Raw genomic sequence first — 22184 nt, forward strand, 5'->3', positions numbered from 1 at the left:
TCATAATTTATAACTGAACAAGTCGCACCTCATTCTCTTTTTCATATTCTTTAATGTCTCTCTGGACATTTAGAAAAAGAGTGATCCTTCTTTCTAGCTAATTTATATAGTAAGTTCATACATACCTTAAACACTTTTTTAAAAAAATTTTTATTACATTTTCACCCCAAACAAGGCAAATTGCCACTTCGGTGTAGGGGGCTACTATCAGGGGCAACAACTACTGGGGTACTATGTAGGAATTTGGGCAGCAAGATGTCGGTTCACGTTACACTTGAACTTCTGCACGTCAGTACTGTTGGGAAAGCAGGGACCTGGAATGGAACTCCAAAGTCTAGCGGTTCTGGGGAAGAAACTATTGGAGTAGAAAGATCTTTTACATCTAGGGATCTCTACAGTGTGGGGGTGGGATTTAGCAGCCTGTCGGGTTTGTCGAGGGTGCTCACGTCGTGGAGGCACAAGTGATTGCAGTTCGTCAGAGCATTCACCATTAAAATACTTGTAGAACAGGCAGAGGGATGCAACATTTCGTCGATGGGACAGAGGCTGAAGCTTAGATGCCAGTTCAGGGCCTATCGGGTAAATTAGATGGCAAAATAATACAAGTCTCTTTACTTCTATATAATAGTAATGATAATATAGAAATAAAGAGTTATTCTTCTTGCGTAACTGTCTTCACATGGTCAGTCAAGTAGAATAGTGGTTTTGATCCATCGGGTCACAAGTGCATCCAGTCAAATTATAAAATCATCCATCATTGTCAGTGAAAACCACAAACATCACTGGTTTTGGGGCTAAAATCAGAGTGTACTATCTGTTCTGATGCTACACTTAACCTATCCTTTCAATGTTCAATAAAGGAGAAATCTCTCTAGACTGGGGCAATTTTAATTTTTTTTTTTTTTTTTTTTATCCAGAGTGCCCCATTTTGAGGAACCTGATTTTTCTCCCATTAAAGACCAATCTGGTGTCTAACTCTGCCCTCCTGGCGAGGCAAGTAAATAGAAACATCACTGGTTTGTCAACTTTCTGATGATGCTGTGACTTGCATTTGACTTAGTTGAAAGTGAGGACTTGCATCTACCACACTCTCTCGTCCAAAAACATTTGGTCCTGATGGCAAGACAGGATCAAGTCGACTGTGATACTAGGTGCAGGAGTTGTCTCCAACACCTACGGTGCCTAGCATTCCCAAAATGGTCATTCATATGGTACTAGCTAGCCTCATCATTGCTTAACTTCGGGGATTATGTAGACAACCCCCACATCGCCATCTATTTTTAAGTCTAAAATGTCACTTGGTATCACCCCTTCCACTCCAAGTTAGCATTTTAATATTTTATTTTTTATAAATAAAAAAATATATTTCACTTCATTTGAGAACAAGATGCTCTGAATAACAGATATGAATTTTTTCTCTCGCCTGATGAGGAACAGTTGGTTTTTTTAATAAACCAATTTGCTCTGAAACATTAGCATGTTTAGTTTAGCGAGTATGTAATACTTGTCTATATAAATAAAAATGTGTGTTTGTATGTGTGTGTCTATAAATGTGAAATTGTGTGTGTGTACATTTCCCTACCAAACTACTCTGTCAATTTTCTGTCTACAGACTCAAGATTTGACATAAAGGGTATTGAGATTTGGGAAAATCTTTTTAATTGGTTTTCAGTCAGAAATTTGGCTGTCAAGGGGTCAAAGTTCAAATCGTTGAACTTTGAAAACTCTACCAAACTCTTCCACCAATTTTGGGTCTAAACACTTGAAATTTTAGATATGGGTTATTTGGACATGGATCAAATTTTCTAATTTGATTTAAGGCCAAAACAATGAACGTTAAGGGGTCAAAATTGGGGTCAAACTTAATAAAAAAATTAAAAAAATTGACCTCTGGGGCCTCTACCAAATTACTCGGCTAATTTTTAGTCTAAACATTTGAAATTTTACATAAAGTGTATTCAGACATAGGGCAAGCTTTTTAATCAGTTTTTAGCCGAAAATTTGTCTGTTAAGGGATCAAAGTTCAAAAGATTTGAGCTTTGTGGTCTCTAGCAAACTACTCAGCTAATTTTGGGTCTAAACATTTGAAAGTGTATTCAGACATGCAGCAAGGTTTTTAATCGGTTTTGGGGCGAGAGTTTGGCTGCCAAAAGGTCAAAGTTGAAAGAGTTGACCATTTCAGACTCTACCAAACTCCTCCGCCAATTTTGAGCCTAAACACTTTAAATTTTAGATGTAGGTTACCTGGACATGAGTCAAACTTTTTAATATATATATACACATAAATTTATGAACAGTATGTAGAGCCCGAGCAAAGCTAGGCTGAACTGCTAGTATATATATATATATATATATATATATATAATCTTATGAAAAAAAAAATGAACCTTTATAAAGTTGATTCTTCATTTAATTGTTAAATCAAACGTTAAAAATACATAGAAATTTACAGGACTATATGTTTTCTATTTAGTTCTGTAAAGGCTACCGTAGTTTCTTCCAAACTATCATTAAGTTTTGGATTTTTTAATTTCGCCATGCAAAATCTATAGTGAAATAAAAGATGGAATTATTTAAAATTCATGTATGTACTTATGTTATAATATTTTTGCATGTTCTTATGGCAAATCATCCTAAATCTTATTTAGACAAAAAAAAAAAAAAATGATTCAAAAACCTTTTTAAAAAAAATATTTAAATGTTATTCATCTAGACCGAAATGGCGGTGATTTTTTTTTTTTTTTTTTTTTTTTAAATTTAAAATTCTATTAAAAATAGTAGAAAAAGTTTTATATTATTCTGTTTTTCATATGATAAAATTCAAGCTTTTGTCATTCTGGGGAGAGAAAAAAAAAAAGGTGCTCAAGAATAATGGATTTTAATAGATTTTAATTCTTTTATAAAAAAAGAAAAAAAAGCAACAACTTGGTTTTTCTATTTTTTTTTTTTTTTTTTTTTTTTTTTTTTGCCGTGCCTAATTAAAATGGCGAACTTGTTTATGGGATTTGTAAAAAGTTATTTTATGCTATATAGATTTGATTTCAAGAATCGATTAATAGTAAAGTCACGTAGAGGCGAGAAACACGCACACGACCCATGAGAAGTGGTAATATAATTTTATTAATGTATTGTAGAGATTAGATGTTAGACAACAGATCTTAAATGTTGGGCTGCTTCTTCTAGGTGGGTGCCTGTCGATGGAAACCCCTCCCCATCACCACACACACACACCTGCCTACCTACGTTGCTTAGTTTATTGTTTTTTTCCTTTTTTTCCACATCTTCCCTCTTCCTCTTATTTAATTACCTGTAACCAATTTAAGTATGTTTCTCCTTCCTAGTCTGTTGCTTCTTAGTTTCAGACCTTTTTTCTTTTTTTTTTTTTTCAATATTCATCACTTTATTTTGTTTTAAAGCTGTGTATAATGCGATGAACAACTCTCTCTCTCTCTCTCTCTCTCTCTCTCTCTCTCTCTCTCTCTCTCTCTCTCTCTCTCTCTCTCTCTCTCTCTCTCTCTCTCTCTCTCTCTCTTATGGAAATAATCACGTTTTTTTTTTTTCTTATATGTGCTGATACATTATCTAATATATGAAAAAATAATTATGGACTTTGCTAATCTTCGTAGAGATGCACCTATCTCATTTTGGACTCACCAGTGCAAGCCAAAAATATGTCCATCTACCACAGATTCTTGTATTTTTATTTATTTATTTATTTTTTTACATCATTTTTCCTCAAGTCCAGTTAAGACAGCTAATACAGCTAACCAAACTAGCTTTGTGTTTCTATTGTTACTTGCACACCGTCCATGCGATTGTAACAGAGCGCACATGGGCACGTGTGAGAAAATCAGCAGCCGCCAAAGGATAGCTGGCTAATGAAAATATTCGCAGCAGCAGCCGTCGAAGTATATATGCAAGTTAGCAAGTGCGCACGAGCTTGCGTCACAAGAAGAGAAAATACACTACATGGTCAAGAGAGAAGCAAAGTGCACGACGGGGAAGATGGACGTGTAAATACGAGTGAGAAAGCGCTGGTTAGCACCAGCATCAGGTTACGGGGGTAAAGACTTTTAAAAAGCATGTGTGAAAAGACTTTGGAAATAAAATGAAATACGTTGTTTTAGAAAAACTACGAATAAATGCATTTAATTTGCACTTTAAAAGAATGCTGAGTCAGATTTTTTTTTTTTTTTTTTTTGTTCCTGTGACGTTACACAATTTTACTAGCAAGCGCTTCTGAGCTATTTTTTCAGGTGAATAAAGTTGAGCCATAATATCACTGGTACTTTGTACCTCTTGTATTACCAAACCTCAGAGTTTGGGAGAAGGGGGCGGTCATGAAGATAGGCACTGTCTTCTACAAGCAATTCCACGTCTCCAAGAATTGAAAGAGATTATATTTCAGACGTAGTTAAGTTTTACATTTCTAAATTTTTTAGATGAGGATTGATTATTCATATTATTTGGATTCTTCGGACTGCTGTTCTCATCTTGAGTGTTATTTTCACAACGTTTTGGTCTATGTAATCTCCGACCTTCTTCAAGTGCATCTTGGCGAACCCTGGAATCTGCTGAAAGATTCCTGAGTTCAACAAGATATCTGAGGAAGGTCGGTGGTTACATCATCTAAAACGTTGTGAAAATAGCACTCAAGATGAGAATAATAGTCCGAAGAATCTAAATAATAAAAGTAATTAGGTTTGTTTATTTTTCCTTACCAAAATCATCAATCATCCATTTTGTTTCTGCCTTGTAAGCTATGTGATCGTCCACATGATAAAATAAAATTAAACAATGTCGTGTTGTAACTGAATTGAAAAAGTTAAATTTTAATCAAATTTCTTAAAGTGATCTCAAACATGCAGCTTCTCTTTGTAATGGCCAAGGTTCAATTAGCCATGTTTTAAAACAAATTTTTAAAGAAAGAAAAAAAATGTGTTTTACTTTGAATCGATGTGTATTGTATTCGTGGGAGAATACAGACAGGTTGATTGTAGCTTTGTTTCTATCCCATGGCATGAAGCTGGATTTTCTCTACATTAAAAACGGACCTTTGTGTCTAACTTCTCCCTTGTGGGGAGACACATAAATTGGGACTTACGAAATGTATGCATACATTAAACGAGCTGGTTATAAGTTTGTTTATATATATATATATATATATATATATATATATATATATATATAATGTGAATTGTAGCATAAACTTCAATTGTAAAAATCTGATCCGGATCCAAGACGCATCCTTTTCCCCTGCTGCACTTAAGTGAAAATGGGGTCATGGTCAAATCCAGATCCGGACAAAATTAGACTTTAAGAATTGTGTGGATTATAACAAGATTTTTAACTTTTCTGTCATGCTCACGTCGTGCACACCTTTTCCGGTGTTTTTAAATTTTTTCATATCACCATCCAAACTTAGGATTAAGAAAAGGAATGCATTTTCAATATTGAAAGTCATAAAGAAAATACACATACGCTTCCTTAATTCTGTCATTAATCTTGAGTCCGAGTGGCAGTATGAAAAAAAAAAGGTTTCCCATTATATAGTAATGCAGGTTTACCATTTTGTTTGGGGCCGTTCAACTTTAAGGGGTACTTAAATCTAACTTTCGCCTCTGATCCAAGCAAGAGAATGTAGAAGATTAGGGTAATTTTTTTTTATATAACTGTCATTCACACTTTTTAACCCAATCTTGTGTGAAGTCATTTTACATGGAGTGGTGATGAATATAAGTTTCTTTGAAATATTTTAAATAGTAATGCCCACTGGCCTTAAAACGCTTACGATATTTCAAGGTAGTTCTACTAAAATAGTCATATTTCATAAACAAAAGCACTTTAAGTCTTCAAAATACCACCATTTTGTTCAGAAATGAATATCCTTTCACATGCATTAATAAATAATCTAAATAATATATTTGAAGAGTTTTTAGCAAAGTAATGATAAAAATGTTAAAGTTATGAAAAGCCATTTTTTGTCGGATTTTTTTACCCCCCCCCCCAAACCCCCGTGATGATGGTACCATTTTACCTATAGGCAATCTTACCATGAAATTTGGAAAACAATTAGAAAAAAAACATCAATCTTACTTATTGTTAGGGTACAAAATAAATTGGTCTAGTTGTTTTTTTTGTTGTCTTAAAAATAAAACGTTTAACACGTTTCAAACATTTTTTTTTTTCTTTGTAAATGTTTTCTACCCAAAGTAATATGTTAATTAATGTTTTTATTATTTTTATGCATTAAAATTATAATTCTGTGTTGAGTTCTCTTTTGCTAAAAGATGTTTTTTTTTAATAGGTTCCCCCACCCCCAAATTGAAACCTCTTTTCAGCGAAAGTAGACAATTTAACTAGAAGCGCTAATAATTATAACCTAAGCAGCGATAGCCATACAACTGTTATCAGCTTAATTTGAACTCAACAAGTTTTGTGAATTACCTTTATTTTGAAAAAAAAAAAAAAAAATTTTTTTTTCTTTTTTTTTTTAATGAAAATGAATGCAGTTTTTCATTATTCTATAAAATTTCCTTCAAGAAATATTGGTTTTCAAATATATTTAAAATTTGAACTTTAATCGTGATAATAAATGACTTTATTGCTGCCAATTAAAGAAAGTAAATAAGATCTACTCTTTTAGACGATTATGTGTGAATACCCTGAAAAAAAAAACTTAATGAAAAAAAATGATAACGATAATTTATAATGAATGGGTAGGGAGATCATTTTTGCATATAAATTTAATGTATAATGAACTCCCATTTCCCAGCCATTCTTGCCTTTTAGAGCAGTTTTCTTGATATTTTTTTAATTTGAAAACTTAGTGTGTGTATATATATATTATGCTATCATTAAATCTAGGTTCAAGCCCACCTCCTGAAAGTGCCTCTTTTGAATCTGTAGTACCATTAACTTTAAATTTGAGTGATCCCCCCTAAAAAATCTCCTTTACCACTAACCCTAAGTCCAAATCGCACCAACTTAAAAAAAAGAACCCTTTCATAATTCTACCATTAACCATAAGTTCAAGTAGGAAGCCCCTCCCCATCGTATAAAGTCTTAAAATCACACATAATCGTCTAAAATTTAAAAAAAAAAAAAAAAAAAAAACTCACGATTTGTTCCTCATAGAAAAATAAATTAACTGCTCTAAAACACTAGAATGGCTTGGAAATGGTGGATTAGTTTACATTAAATTTATGTAAACTAATCCCCCACTCTAAAATTTTTTTTTTTTTTTTGCCAAGTTTTCAACGTGTTCACACATAATTGACACAAGCCCTACCACCAACAACTCAAATTCCAGGTGCCAAGTTTCCTCTTCATACAAAGACCTTCTTAAAAATGCACATAATTGTCTAAAAAGAAAATTCACAGAATTTATTATTTCCTATAGAAAAAAAAATGGTTAACTGCCCTAAAACGTTAGAATGGCCATTCTAACTATTTTGCCCCTCCAACAAATGGAGGGTGGATTTGTAAATTCAACCTTATCTGTTCGTCCGTTTGTCTGTTCGCACTTTTCTCAATAACTATGCCTTGGAATTTTTTAAAATTTTGTACAAACATTAAACATGATATGAGTAAATAAAGTAACAGAACAGATTTTCCAGGGAAACTCCAATCCACCCCCTAGAGGTGCCTTTCAGATTAAAATTGCTAAAATTGACACTTTTGTGCTTATTAAAAAAAAATTGATGCTTTGGATTTTTATAAAACTTTCTGAAAAGTTGTAACTAACTGATTTCTATGTAATTTTGTTTGTCTATACTTGTCAATAACTCTTGGGTGTGCCCCAGGGGCTCTTTTAGGACTAAGAAAAACACTCAGTTTTTGGGACTATTTTACCATATTTGTCCAAAATTTTCTGTGCATGTCTATTTAGCAGTTTTTCATGGTGCTAAACTCAAATTTAAATATGTTAAGGCCTTGGGGACTTTTGGGGCTAAATGGGTGGGAATGGGGGAATGATGAACTTAGTCATTTCTTTTTTTTTTTTTTTTGCATGGTGCAGAACTCAAATTAACATATGTTAAGGCCTAAAACTGCACCATTTGTTCATTTTCACCAGGATTTGACGTCCCCTGGGGACTTTTGGGGCTAAATGGGGGGGGGGCAAATGTTGAACTTAGTCGTTTTTTTTATGCCTCGTTCACTGTGCACTCATGCGGGATCATGCATGCTTCACTTGTTTATATTAAATTTGTTTTTTGTTGTTGTTTCTTTTCTGCCAAGTTTTTCAGTGTATTCATATGTAATTGCCTAAAAAAAGAAGGGGAAAAAATTACATATTTTAGGGTGGCAGGTGTGGACAGTTTAGTAGGTCTTTATCTACTATAATACCAAAGAAGTCTTGCAGTATATTGATTTTTAAACATTTTTAGTATTGGGTTTCAGTTTCGTGTACATAAAATGCATTACAATTTAATTTGGAGTTCTAAGATTTTAATGCATGCATGGAATTTTTATGGTCTTGCAACCTATTTCTGTGCAGTTACTACGGATTATGGAAACCATTAATTTCTGGAGATTTTCAGTGTCATGTTCGGATTCCTTACAAAAACGTACATTTATATGACAAATCTCATTAATATCGTGTTTTAATAAAGAAACAGCATCTTTATTGAAAAGGTAGTGTAAAAAATGTGACAAAACACATGGTCTCAAACAGGAAAAAATATCTAAATGTGCAAGAGACAAAAAAATAATCTTCCTTATTTTGAGCCAGATTTAAAAAATTTAAAACGATTCCTTCTTAGATCATCAAGCTCTATGCCATTATTGAGACATTTTAAGTAATTCTAATTTTTTAATGTGTATTGCTATTTTAAAGGGTTGTTGGGGAGAAGGATAGATAATGTCTGTAACTTGTAATTTGAAAATTAAAATATTTGCGATTTGCATGAAATTTGATTCATAGTTATTAGTAGGGCTATGACAACACAATATTCTTATTCTTTTGACTCTCGAGTATATATCCGACACAGTGAGACACAGTTAATCAATTGAGAGCCACATCACTCTATATAAAAGCATATAAGATATCAAAGGATACACACTCGAGTCAAAACCATGAAAAGAATATGCTGTTGTCCTAGCCCTAGTTATTTGGCAACAATTAAGAAAAATTCCTTGAATTTCAATTTCTTGTTAAGCTCTAAACTTTAGACATTTTTCTAAAATCAAAACCAGAAAAATTCTAGATATAAGGTTTAGTAATATATACTAGCTGGATGCCCATGTCGCTTAAACATATTTTAATTTATGCAGATTGCATATGCATTATTATAGAATCGATCCTCTATTGAATGTTATATATTATGAGGAATAATTTGCCTGGTGGACTAATTCGATAAAAAAATAATGATAATGTCATTCATCAAATTACATCTGTGTTTGTTTACAATATCACGTCAGCTGATATTTGTGCTTGATGATGAATGCCCTGGAAAAGTCACTTCTGATTAATGTTTAGTTTTAAAATATGAAGATGAAGAAATGATTTGCGGCGATTTTAAATCGTTCCTCTTTTATTGCGAATTGAACTCATTAATAAGAAAAAATTGAGATAAAATGGTGAGGTACACCCAGGCTTGAACATGGGATCATTCAATTTCTAGTTGAATATTCTACCACTGAGCTACATCTCCAGATGACAATATTTCCGTTTTTTAATTATTGCTCTTGGCTGGTGTAACATAAAATATTCCCCTGTAAAAACTATTCTTTTTTATCTATAAGAAAGAAAAAGGCTATTTTTAGCATCGGACTTTTTCGATACTTATTCAATTAATTTCTGTACAAAACATATCTAAGAACACTACCAGACATATAAATTCCTTTAAATGTGAAATTTGCAAAAGATAGGCTTAGCCGTTTTGGAACCTATGAGGAAGGAACTCACACACACACACACACACAAAGTGACTTTTATATACTAGCGTGTGTGTGTGTGTGTGTGTGTATATATATATATATATATATATATATATATATATATACACACACACACACAAAGATGTAGAAATTTTCAAGTTGGTATTTGGAGGAGCGTTTAATTAACTGGGATAGATGCACTCCCTGTCTACATTAAGACATACATCTAAGAAAGGAAAACACTCTGAGGTCTGCTCTGTCTTGTGGCAGCCATTACACCAACAAAGATTAGCAGTTGTACCAAAGAGTGGTTGGTTCTGCACAAAGCCTTCACCACTATAAACAAATCATCTGTGTGGATTTTCAAGCAACTTAGTTGTGGTGGAGCTCATACATTGAAATTGATGGGAGGGTCCATCATATATATCAATGATCAGCAGCTTGCTATTCATTGTGAATATTATGAAATACAATTTCATTAATTATTTGATGTTTTTAATTTTAAAGTTTTTTTGTGCTGCAGTTCATACTTGGATTTTTTTATTTCAGTTTTTTCTTTTGGCTTCAAAAATTACTGTTTCATAAATTAGTTGATCGATTGATTTCTTATTCTATTAAAAATGCCTTTTATATTTTGCAAAAAAAGTTTCTTATCTATATATATTTAATAGTAGTGTTCGTGTAGGTGTATATGTCTGTACAAGTCTGCTACAGCCCACACCACTGGACCGATCATGACCAAAACCTCCAAACCTAGAGATGCTGCACACCATTTTCCAAGGTCAAGGTCATAGCCTATGTATATATACTCTCCTACAGCCCACACCACCGGACTGATCATAACCAAACCTGACATGATGATGATGATCTCTGACATAGCGATGGTGCACACCTTTTTCAAGGTCAAGGTCATATTTAGTGTGGCTCTTCATAAACCTCCTCACCTAGGAATGGTGCACACCAAGTTGGGGTTCACCACCATCCCGGGAGCTGCTATAATGGTGCCGGCAAACTTCCTTGTGAATTTGAATCTGATCCCTATTTAAACACCTTAAGCAATAGTTGCTATTACAACATCCACTTACTGCAAGCAGGTACCTTAGTGTACAGCAAACTCTTTGTTAGTATTTTATTCGTTTTCAAATTTATGCTAACCGATGATGAATTTTTTTTTTTTTTTTTTTTTTTCAGGACTTTTCATTATTATAATTCCTTGTTTGAATTTGATGGATCAATAAACATTGTAATTTATTCAATTTCATTTTATCTATTTTTCTTATTTCTTTTAATCAGCAGGTAACAAAAAAAACAAACTATTTTACTAAAAATTTTTAAATATGAAAACCTAGCAGAAGACCCATCTTGGAACGCATATGCTACTAAGTTTTTATATTTTAGTTTTGTACTAGGTTTTTATATTTCTCTTTTAGTAAAATTACCTGGCAATAGTTCATTATAGTTAACAAGAAAAACAGGGAGTAAAAAACATTTGGCAAATAACTGTTACCAAAGGCAATATTTTTTTTTACATACCTGCATTTTTATTTTTATTTTTTTTGTGCATGTGTGTTTTTAAAGTTTTTAAAATAGGTTTTATTTCAATATAAGATTTTGTTTAACTTGTCTTTGGTTAGAGTCAGAATCCAAAATGGCTGACTCCACTTTCCAGAAATAACCGAAATCTGATTACTTTTTCTTTTTCGCCATTTTCTCCTTTTAATTCAGTAAAAAAAATAAATTTTATTGCATTCGGAACAGTTGTTGTATGTTTGTGTTAATGCCAAAAAGACGAAAAACCCATCAGTCAAACTTCAAGTGTCCGCCATTTTCAGATTCTCATTCTAACGAAAAACAATTGATATAAAATTTTAAATGATTAAAATAAAAACGCTTTCAAAGACTTTAAAATACAAGAAATTACTTAGTTAGGTGGAAAAGTTATTTGTTGAATATATTTTGTTTACCACTTTTTTCCTTGTTAACTATAATGCATCATTGCCAATTAGCCTTCTGTTTTAGTGTTACCTGCTGAATCCTACATGTGTACAACTCCTCTTTAAGCACACGCTATCGTGTAGATCATGACTAGTCCCCCCCCCCCAAAATTAGGATAGATCAATTATTTTAAGTAAAAATGTGTGAGCCACATACTTACCTTTTAAACATCACCAATCTACATGTAGTGTGTTAATGGTATAAAAACAAGATAGCATGAGGCGTTTATTCGTCCCCCGATTTATCAGAGAGGGACCTATGTTTTCAGTGGCTTCTGTGCGTCCATTAGTCCGGACTATTGCCAGATAACCATCCATTAGTTTTTCCTGAAATTTTGCCACAAATTGTATTTCATTAAGTAGTTGTGCACAATAAAAAAAAATTTTTTTACAAAAATTCCCATTGCACCCCCCCCCCCAGGTGCCCAAAATAGCCAAAAATGACACATTTTGCCCCATAACATTTGATCCATCATTTAGATTTTTTTTAAACTTAGCCAAAATGTGGAGCCTATTGTTCTTAATATAAATCCAGTATGGGTGACCCTGGCAAAAATATGGTTTACGTCCCCGGGGACTTTCAGTGCTAAAAACACCTATTTGTGGCTCTTTTTTCACATTTCTCAACAAAAACTTATGTCTGAATATATAGTGGTTTCTCACGGTGGTCAACTCAAATATACATGTGTTAAGGCCTAAAACTGCACCGTTATCCATTTACACTGGGATTCGGCATCCCCAGGGGCTCAAAAGAGGTTAAAAATGTCCCAAAATGGCCAAAAATGACACTTTTTGCCCCATAGTGTTTGATCCATCCATTAGATTTTCCTGAAACTTGGCCAAAATGTTGAGGCTATTGTTCTTAATATAAATTCAGTATGGGTGACCCTGGCTAAATTCTGGTTCGCATCCCTCCGGGATTTTTAGGGCTAAAAAAACATGCCGTTTTGGAACTCTTTTTTTCATATTACTCAAGAACTTGATATGCATGTCTATATAGTAGTTTTCCATGGTGTTGAATTCAAATATACATGTCTTAAAGCGTGAAACTGCACCATTTGTCCATTTTCACTGGGATTCAGCATTACCAGGAGCTCAAAAGGGGTCACAAATACCCCAAAATTGTAAAAAAAAAAAATGACACTTTTTACTCCATAACATTTGCCCGATCCATTAGATTTTTCTTTGGCGAAAGTTTGTGAAGGTAACGTTGGCCCTTCACACTTCTCACATTCATCATTTCTTCACGATTTTTTGTGGCGTCATCTCACATGCAGCACCAGAGGAGGACCATGCACACATGGCTTGTTTGTATTTTTTTTTTTTTTTTTTTTTTTTTTTGACAAAGATGTAATATGCCTTTTAGTGATACCATATTTTAATGTTAGTAAGCGTGTGTTTATAAAGCGTAAAATTGGATTCCGGAACATGAGAATATGTAGAGCTCAGCCAGAACGGGCGAATCTTGATGAGGGAGCCTCTATTATTTATAAATCTGAAATTGTAAAGATTATGTTAGATGTATGTATATATTTATGAGCCAATTACGGTCGGTGTAATCACAGAATCTGTGGAACGTGTAGAATTTGCTCCGATGACAAGTAGGAGTAGTGGTAAGACTAAATATTTAGAGAGAAAAATAAGGACTCCTTCCTTTTAAAGATATTATGATTGTGATGGTGTTCTCGTAGGATGTAATGTAGCATTTTATTATCACGACTGAATGTGTATAAAATGGTGTTTGACAGCTACATAAGATAGTGGTTATTAGCCTAGATGTATTGAATATGTATGTGGCATCTGTTGTTGCAAACCTGTGATACTTTTGTACAGAGGGAAATTTCTGCAGCCATTTTATTATATATGGGGATAAAAACATTTAATGTTTTGTTTTCTACAAAAAAGGTGTAATATAATTTTATATAACAACATTGTCATTTAAATAACATCTAGAGGCCTTTTTTGTTTTTTTTACACCTCTGGGATTTGTTTACGTGCTTTTTGATGCATTCTGGTCAAATTATTATTGTTGTTATTATTATCATTGTTATGATTATTATTATGATCTGTCTAATCATATGCTAAGGCATTTCCTGTTCGTACATATGTTATTACCTCCTACACCCATCTAATTTAACGAGGTCATCTAATTGTCAAATTTATAGGCGATTGGGGACCACCTATGAATTTAATATTCTCTTGACATTTCCTCCCTTGGAGAAAGATGGTTCAACCCTCCTAGGGTGAATGCCATACAACAACAACAATAACAAAAAGGTAACTGAAAATGTACTTGTGTTTTGACTTTATCCATTTTAAAATAAATTGTTCCAAAATCAACTACTAGGATTTGATTTTTTTTTTTCTTTGTTGCCATCGAAAAAAATCATTAAATATAATGATTTTATTGAATTAGTAGTTTTGAAATACTGTCAAGCGGCATTTTCTTGAATTACATAAAACATGATTTCACAATTCCTTGAGATGTCATGATTTTGGATAAATGTAACAAGACAGACTGCAGTTACCTCCACTGCCTATTCTATTTATTATTCAAGTATGTTGCAATTTCACTGGAAGATTCTATTTTATTGAAAATTAATTCTCTATTTTATCGCTTTTTCGTCTTTTTTTTTTTTTTTTTTTTTGGATATGCTACCAATTTCGATATGACAGTTAAGTAGATACCATTAGTTTTAATTGAAATTCAATATTTCGATTTTTGTTCTTATTTAAAAAAAAAAAAAAAAAATCACCAATTCTTTTTCGAACCCTCTCCAAGACGGAGAAACAAATGGTTAGTGCACCAGATCAGGTGTGGTAACACTAGTTCGTGCATGAGATGTAGCGGTTGTATAGAGATATAGAATACAGGTTAGTGTGAGAAGTTTTCTCTTCCGTTTTCCTGCTTTCCAGCTGTCTATAATATGGTTGTCTTCAAGTCCAACGTGAACAAGTTTCTGATGAGCCGTTACACTTAAGTTAACAAATTTACCAAACTTCCATTACTATCGATTACTATATCGTCCTTTTGACTACTCTACACTCTTTAACCCTTATCCTTGACTGGCCTATCGGCCTTGATAAGTGGTGATGCCTATGTAAAAAAAAAAAAAGAGAGGGAGCCTACCTTTACGACAGACTTGGTAGCGTCTTCTATGTTCTTATTTCATGTTACCTAACAAAGTCATACTGAGAAATGCCATCCCCCTGTTTACTTGTCGTACAAGGGCAGAATTAGATGTACTGAGGATGTTGACATAAAAGAATTACTTGGTGGAATACAGTGATGTACCATCAACCAGTGCTACTATGATAGGTTTGGGGACATTTGTTTCTACATTGTTGCTCTTACACAAAAAAGCATATTTCCTGAATGAATAACACTTTGGTTTTGATCTCAAAAAAAAAATATAGTGAAGAAAAAATTTATTAGCTTTTTATATTTTTTAGGGGTTTACTCCTATACTAGACTATAAAAAGCTAATAATTTTATTTATAAAAAAAAAAAAGCTAATAAATTCTATTTATTAAAAAAAAAAAATCTTTAGTATTAGAACAAATCTAAATATAGATTTTCAAGTAGAACCAATGGTATATACTTTTCATGTCACAGTAATGAATATATCCAAAAATTATGAAAAGCGATAGGATATGAAATTTATTAGTAACGAAAAGTTTTCAAAGACAACTAGTAAAAATTGAGTTTTGCTAAATTGGTATATAATTTCAGAAAATTATTACCTCCCTTAAGTCACACTTTTAAGCAAAATTCAGTTTTCGCTGTCTTCAAAAATTATTTTCATTAATACTTAATTTTATACTTTATTGTTTTTCATAATTTTTGGATATGTTCATTACTGTGATATGACAATTAAGTAGAGACCATTGGTTTTACTTGAAATTCAATATTTCGATTTTTGAATTTCATTCTCATAACGGAGAACCAAACGTCCTTTAAATGAAAAATAATTTGTTTTTACAGAATGCAAAGTCCATTTCATTATAAATAATTGATGTGACTGAAATAGGATTTAATCACTTATTCTCTTTTAAAATAACTTAGATTGTAATTAAAAAAAAAATTTTTTGTCACAACGTTTTTATTTGTGAAGAAAGATGTTGAAAATATCGATTTTTATTGCAAAAGTTTATTAAAAAATTGAATGAACTTTGTATCTTTTAATTATGTCGATTTAATATCTGTTTAAATACTGACTGGTGCTTGTATATTGGATGGACAAATCGAAATATTGAATTTCAAGTAAAAAGAATTGTACCTATATAATTACTATCGTGCATATAGTAACATATCCAAAAATTACAAAAACTGATAAGATGGAAAAATGATTTTTAATGAAAAACAAAATTTGTGAAATGAAGTGAAATCACTCTATTACACTTACTAAAAATTACTAAAAAAAAAAAAAAAAAAAAGTTGGCAGGGGGAGATAATAACATACTGTAGCTTACGTCCTGTGACAAATGTAATGCAAAATGTCTGACAAATTTTATTCTCCATATAAAGTTTATGGAAAACTGTTTTTCATTAATAATTATTTTTCTCCCTTATCATTTTCCGTAATTTTTGGATATGTTACTATTTGTGACATGACAATAACGTAGGTAACATTTGTTTTACTTGAAATTTAATATTTCAAATTTCGTTCATTGAATGGTGGACCTCTTACAATTCAAGGATGGAGTGGGTAGTGTAGTATCTGTTCTGTTGTCATGAAACCATTTTCCCAGGGACTATTTGCTTCCTTAGGGCAGTGTAGTATGTTTGATAGTATATTTTTTTAATTTTGTGTTCAAAACAACTTAAGCCATTAACACACTTTTTTTTTTCTTTAATTTTGAAAATAGCAATAAAAAAAAAAGAAATAAAATAATTTGTCATTATTGTTGTTGTCGTAGTCTAAAAAAATAATGTGCTCCACAATCGATGGAATTTTCTTTCCCACTTCTCTCTGTTCTCTTGCTGTCTTGAAAATTATCGCTATTCGTTGTTTCCTTTCTGACATAAACGCACTCCTCGTTCTCTGTAGACATAATTCAGCTTTTACCATCAGACGCGTGCAAATCACATTGTTCAATAACTTGGCATCTTGAGATTTCATTCACAAACAATAATATATATTAGTGTTGGGATAATTAATCGAAATTGGAATAGTAAAAGTTAGAACTTTTTGGAGTATTGGACTCGGAATTTGAAAAATTTGCTCCATTTTTCCAATGAGAAAAACCATTTTTTTAATTGTTTATTTTTGTTTGTTTTTTGCTTAAAACTTAATTTCCCATTGTTTATATATAATGATATTTTTTTTTATTTTAAACTATCAATAAAATTAAAGTCTATATATTACTCTAAGTGTATTTTCATGTTTCCTAAAATGTATGCATATATCACATTTTTTTTCTTTTTCACGTTAATCTGAAAAATAATTTAAAGAAAACAACTCTACATTAAATATAGATTGTAAATGAATTGGAATTGGTAATTATATCAGGATCAAGACTTCAGAACAGAATTGGTAATTGTATCCGAAACAGGAAAAATATCTAAATTGTCGCTTTCAAATATATATATATATATATATATATATATATATAAATGAACAATCGGAATACTATTTCCATTATTCTCATCATATATATATATATATATATATATATATATTACACACACACACTATAAAGGTATTGATATTGGAAATATTCAAATTTAAAAAAAAAAACTTTATAAACCTGTAAGGGAGGTATACAAAATTTTAATTATTCGACAAGAAGTACAAATAAAAACAATAAAAAACCCTTATTATATGGAGTTTCGAAAAGGGCAATTCTTCTCATCAGAATGAAGAGATTTGCAAAATATACAATGGATTTTGCAGGTCAATGCATCACAAGAAACAAGCCATATGAAATTTTTCATATTTGCATTAAAAAAAAAAAAAAAGAAGTCATTTAATAGTTTTTAGGAAGTTCGTAGGGATTCAAAGAGATTGGGAAAGCAAGAAAAGGGAAAAGGGGGGGGGGATAAGATATGATAAAAATTCAATGTGTGTGTGTGTATATATATATATATATATATATACACACACGAGGTGCCTTACATAAGTTTCCTGACTAGGTACTTTTATTGATAGTGATACACATGAAACTAGTTCCCTTTGAAGTAATCTCCTCCGGCTGCAATGCACTTGCTGTACCATTCCAACAACATCTGGAAAGCCTCATGGAAGTCCTCTTGTGTAACTACGACGAAAGTTTTTCTTGAGCTTAGAGAATAACCAAAAGTCACAGGGAGCAAGGTCTGGAGTATAGAGAGGGCGAAGGACTGTCTTTATGCTCATCTTGGTCAAATAGTCTGTGACAAAGATGGAGTTGTGGACTGGTGCATTGTCCTGGTGGAAACGCCACTGACCCAATTTAAAGAGTGCTGGCCTCTTCTGATAGAATTTCTTCCTGATCTCCTTGGACATAGTATTATTTGTTGACCGCTTGTTCAGTAGGGGCCCAGTGCATTTAGATCATGCCCATGCTGTCAAAAAACGGGATAAGTTTCTGGATGGGTTTGCTCTGTCTGGCCTTTGCCATGTATATATGTTTGGCAAATGACAAGCGAGATATCCTCTTAGTACCTTTGCCATAAATTTATCACAAAAACATCTTTATCTTCACAGTATACTAAAAACTGAAACATCAGTGTTATGTACATATATATATATATAAATATATATATAAATGTAACTCTTGGTTCGTTCGTAATTAATAGTCTAAATAAATGATTGCTTCAACATTTTGGTATAATATGTTTACTGTACCCATGCGTGTTTTTATATATCTCTTTTTAATTATAGCATTATACTTAATTTTTCTATAATAAATAGGTGGTTTTCTTTGTACCGATAGGCCATTTTTTTTATTTTTGGACAATTATTTATCACCGCTTGCAGTCACGTGACCAGTGTTTCCAATTTAGCAGTTTTCCCGCTAGATCTGGAAATTTCGTTTGCAATCTAGCGGGGAATTCTAGAAAATTTGGAGATACTTCGCACACACACACCCGCAATTTTAGATTAAAAAATAAAGAAAAGCGCTTGAAAATACTTTTTTTTTTTTTTGCTAACCATTCTTAAATCTCACTATAAAATCGATTTTTCCAAGTATATTTGGGGGGGGGGCATTCCAACTTCGTAGTTTAGTTTAAAATACGATCTAAGCAACCCCCCCCTTAGTCAAAAATTCTAAAAAGCAAGAAACAACAGCAAAAAAAAAACTTATATCAAACACAAAATTTAATTATCTACCAACCTAAATACTTTTAACATGCTCAAACAAAATTTTTTTGTTTTTTTTATTTTTCTAATTTCCAAATATGTTGTTCAAAGTGACACACTGAATAAAAACAAAATAATAAACAAATGTCCGCTTATCGCTTAAGGAGTAAGGAGGCTTAATTTCTCAAAAGTTGTAAACAAATGACTAGATGTATCAGAATTTTTGTATGAATTTTTGATATGCCTAACACGAAACTGCAAATAAAATATAAAAAACTCGTAATTTCTCTTTTAAAAGTGGGTTGTTTATTTTCTTTATGGATTATACTTCCAAAATAAACTATTAAAGTTGTATAAAAAGTAATAGAAATATTATTTTTTTAAAAACAGTAATGAAATTAATTGAATTTTACGAGCTCAGTATTTTCAATTTTTAAACTTTAAAAATCTATCAAAATTTTTCTATTGATTCAATTTTTACGATATTTTCAGGGTCAATGTGAAATTTTATGCTCTTTCCAATAAACCGAATATAATATTTTAGACAAAGTTTTTTTTTTTTTAATTCAAGCCTCCCCCCATTTTCAAATGTCGATTAAAAAGTAAATAATTAATTTACTCACCAAAGTTTTATATATCACAAATTGAAGATAAAAGATCAATAAATAATATATTAAAATTTAAAACAAAAAAAGTAGTGTTTTTTAGAAATTTACCTGTAAAGTCCAAAGTTTAAAACCTTTTTTTTTTTAAACCACATTGTTTGTTTTTTTTGTTTTGTTTTTTTTTTAAATGAGACCTTGGTCCTTGCTCCTTTAATTGAAAAAAAATTAGGGCTTGAATTACATTTTTCGAGGAGTTATAAGCTTGGAAAACGGGGTGGAATTATTCAATATTTTTCACGAAATTTCTGACGCACCTAATAAATGACTTATCTGCCACTAACCCTAAGTTTGAGTTGCACTCCCAAATTTAGAGTTAGTGATAGTCATAGATTTTTTATACAATTTTCCAAGAGTGAAGTCCCCAATGGTTAAATGACATGCAACCAGTTAATTGTTGGAAAGACAACTTTTAATAAAAGAAATGAAATAAAAATAACTTAAACACAGTTTCAGCACGTATAAAAGATACTTGAATTTTATTGCATTTGGTATCAGGTATTTTTGTTATTGTTTACAATTTCTCGAATATTAATTATTTTACACAAATGATTATGTTGTTCCTACTTACTTGCCCCCCCCCCTCCAAGAACCGTCATTCATGATTTTACTTATTTTTACTAATTTTTAGACATTTATTTTATTTAATTGTCAGCATGAACCAAGTTTTTAAGATGCAGCATATGCTAACACTTCAGCGAAGTTTACTGTATTTATTTTTTAGCAAACATTAATAACAGAAAGTTTTCCACTTTATTTATTTTTTTGCATAATTAATGATGGAAGTATGTTTTCTGTTTTTCTTAACATCTGTTGAAAAAAAATAATTTGTACAGTCTCTTGAAAAAAATAAAAATCAAACTTTTCTCTACTTTCACCTAACTATTTACAATGTTCATACAAAGCATTCATCTGTTCTTTTTATAATAAAAATTCCGTTTTCAAAAAGAAACGTTTATTGCCAAATTTCTTTTTTAAAAAAAAGTGCAAGTTTTCCTGAAAAAAAAAAAAAATTTTTCACCTAACAATTTATGGTAAAAAAATTAATTTGGGGGGGGGGGGACAACTTTTATTGATAAAAAAAACTTGCAAAAAATGATAAAAGTAAATAAACGAACAAAATGCAATTTTTCTTGAGGAATGTGTTCCATTTTAACAAACTGAGCCACAGCAATGCGTGGCCGGGTACAGCTAGTGTGTATGTATATATATATATATATATATATATATATATATATATATATATCTCAGATAATAGATGTAATATTTAAAAGACACTCCAATCTTAATGATTAACTATAGATATCTCTGGAAAATACAGATTTTTGCTAAAATATGTTTAACTGTTCTTTTGGTGCTTAAAAAAAGTATTGTGGGTGCTAATGGATTAAAATTACCATTTTTTTTTTTAACAATTTAACTTCATTTTTTTTTTTTTATTGTGACAGTTGTATTCTGACTAATGAGCCATTCCATCTGTTGCCAGGTTGAACAAGCAAGCTTAATCTTGTGTTTTTCATATTGCAAATTTATTTGTGGATTATAATTTACTTGACAGCTTCACTTTACAAATGATGTATGATCACACTAGAAAAAAAAACAAAAAAACATGAATACTTGTTAATGTCTTGAAAAAAGCAAAAGAAATCCCCATAAACTTTTTTCTGCTCCTAGTGAGATCTCCGGAAATTTCCAACGGTTGAGGCTGATATGATACGGTTGTTTACCCCCAAAGCTGCCTCACTTACTCGCTTTCTTTGCTTCTTTTTTCATCGCTCCTCCTGGTTGCAATTAGAACCAGAGGAACTTTATCTCAAATTCAAGTTCAACTTTTTCTTTTTCTTTTCGCCTTTTTTCTCTTTTCGGTGTGTCCCCCCCCCCTCGCCTCACACTTTTCTTTTCACTGGGCTTTTTTTTTTGTTTCTTTGTTTTTTTTTCCCCTTTTCGCTTGTCTTTTTTTCCTTTTCACATTCTTTTCTTTTTTCAACTCAAAAGAAAAAAAGCAGCTTATGTAATCTATGAATAGAATATCCTTAAGCTTTTTAGTACGTGTATAGACCACTAGCCCATGGCCGACTCGAATGACTTTGTAACTTTGGAAAAACTACAAAAACAGTCTATTTACGGTGCAAATTCAAATATGTATAGAAATTAGTTGCTAGATTTTAAGTTGGGTTAGGATCCATGAACATGTCTCCGCCTTCACATTTACTGCTGATGCCACTACTCATGAAAGCCAAGAGCCACTCAAGGATAAGGGTTAATTAGTTCGAAATTAATGCCAGCCAAAAAATGAGGAACATTATAGGAGTACTAACATAGATCAATAAGTATGAACTGACTACTTTTGGAGGCAGTTC

The 22184-nt window shown here is 31.7% G+C and overlaps 2 protein-coding genes across 2 annotated transcripts in view; one reads left to right on the forward strand and one right to left on the reverse strand.

Annotated features, from left to right (window-relative positions):
- The window catches only part of LOC145293897 (NEDD8-activating enzyme E1 catalytic subunit-like), a 195708-nt gene extending 190628 nt beyond the window's left edge, over positions 1-5080 (reverse strand). Inside the window, exon 1 of the mRNA XM_080140674.1 lies at positions 4948-5080. The gene's annotated coding sequence lies outside the window, so the exon portion shown is untranslated. The remainder of the gene's footprint in view (positions 1-4947) is intronic.
- The window catches only part of LOC145293898 (PRA1 family protein 3-like), a 116143-nt gene that overhangs the window by 17215 nt on the left and 76744 nt on the right, over positions 1-22184 (forward strand). The window lies entirely within an intron of this gene.

This window comes from Euprymna scolopes, chromosome 15 (genome assembly GCF_053919585.1).
Source record: "Euprymna scolopes isolate OS-2025 chromosome 15, ASM5391958v1, whole genome shotgun sequence".
NCBI lineage: Eukaryota > Metazoa > Mollusca > Cephalopoda > Sepiida > Sepiolidae > Euprymna > Euprymna scolopes.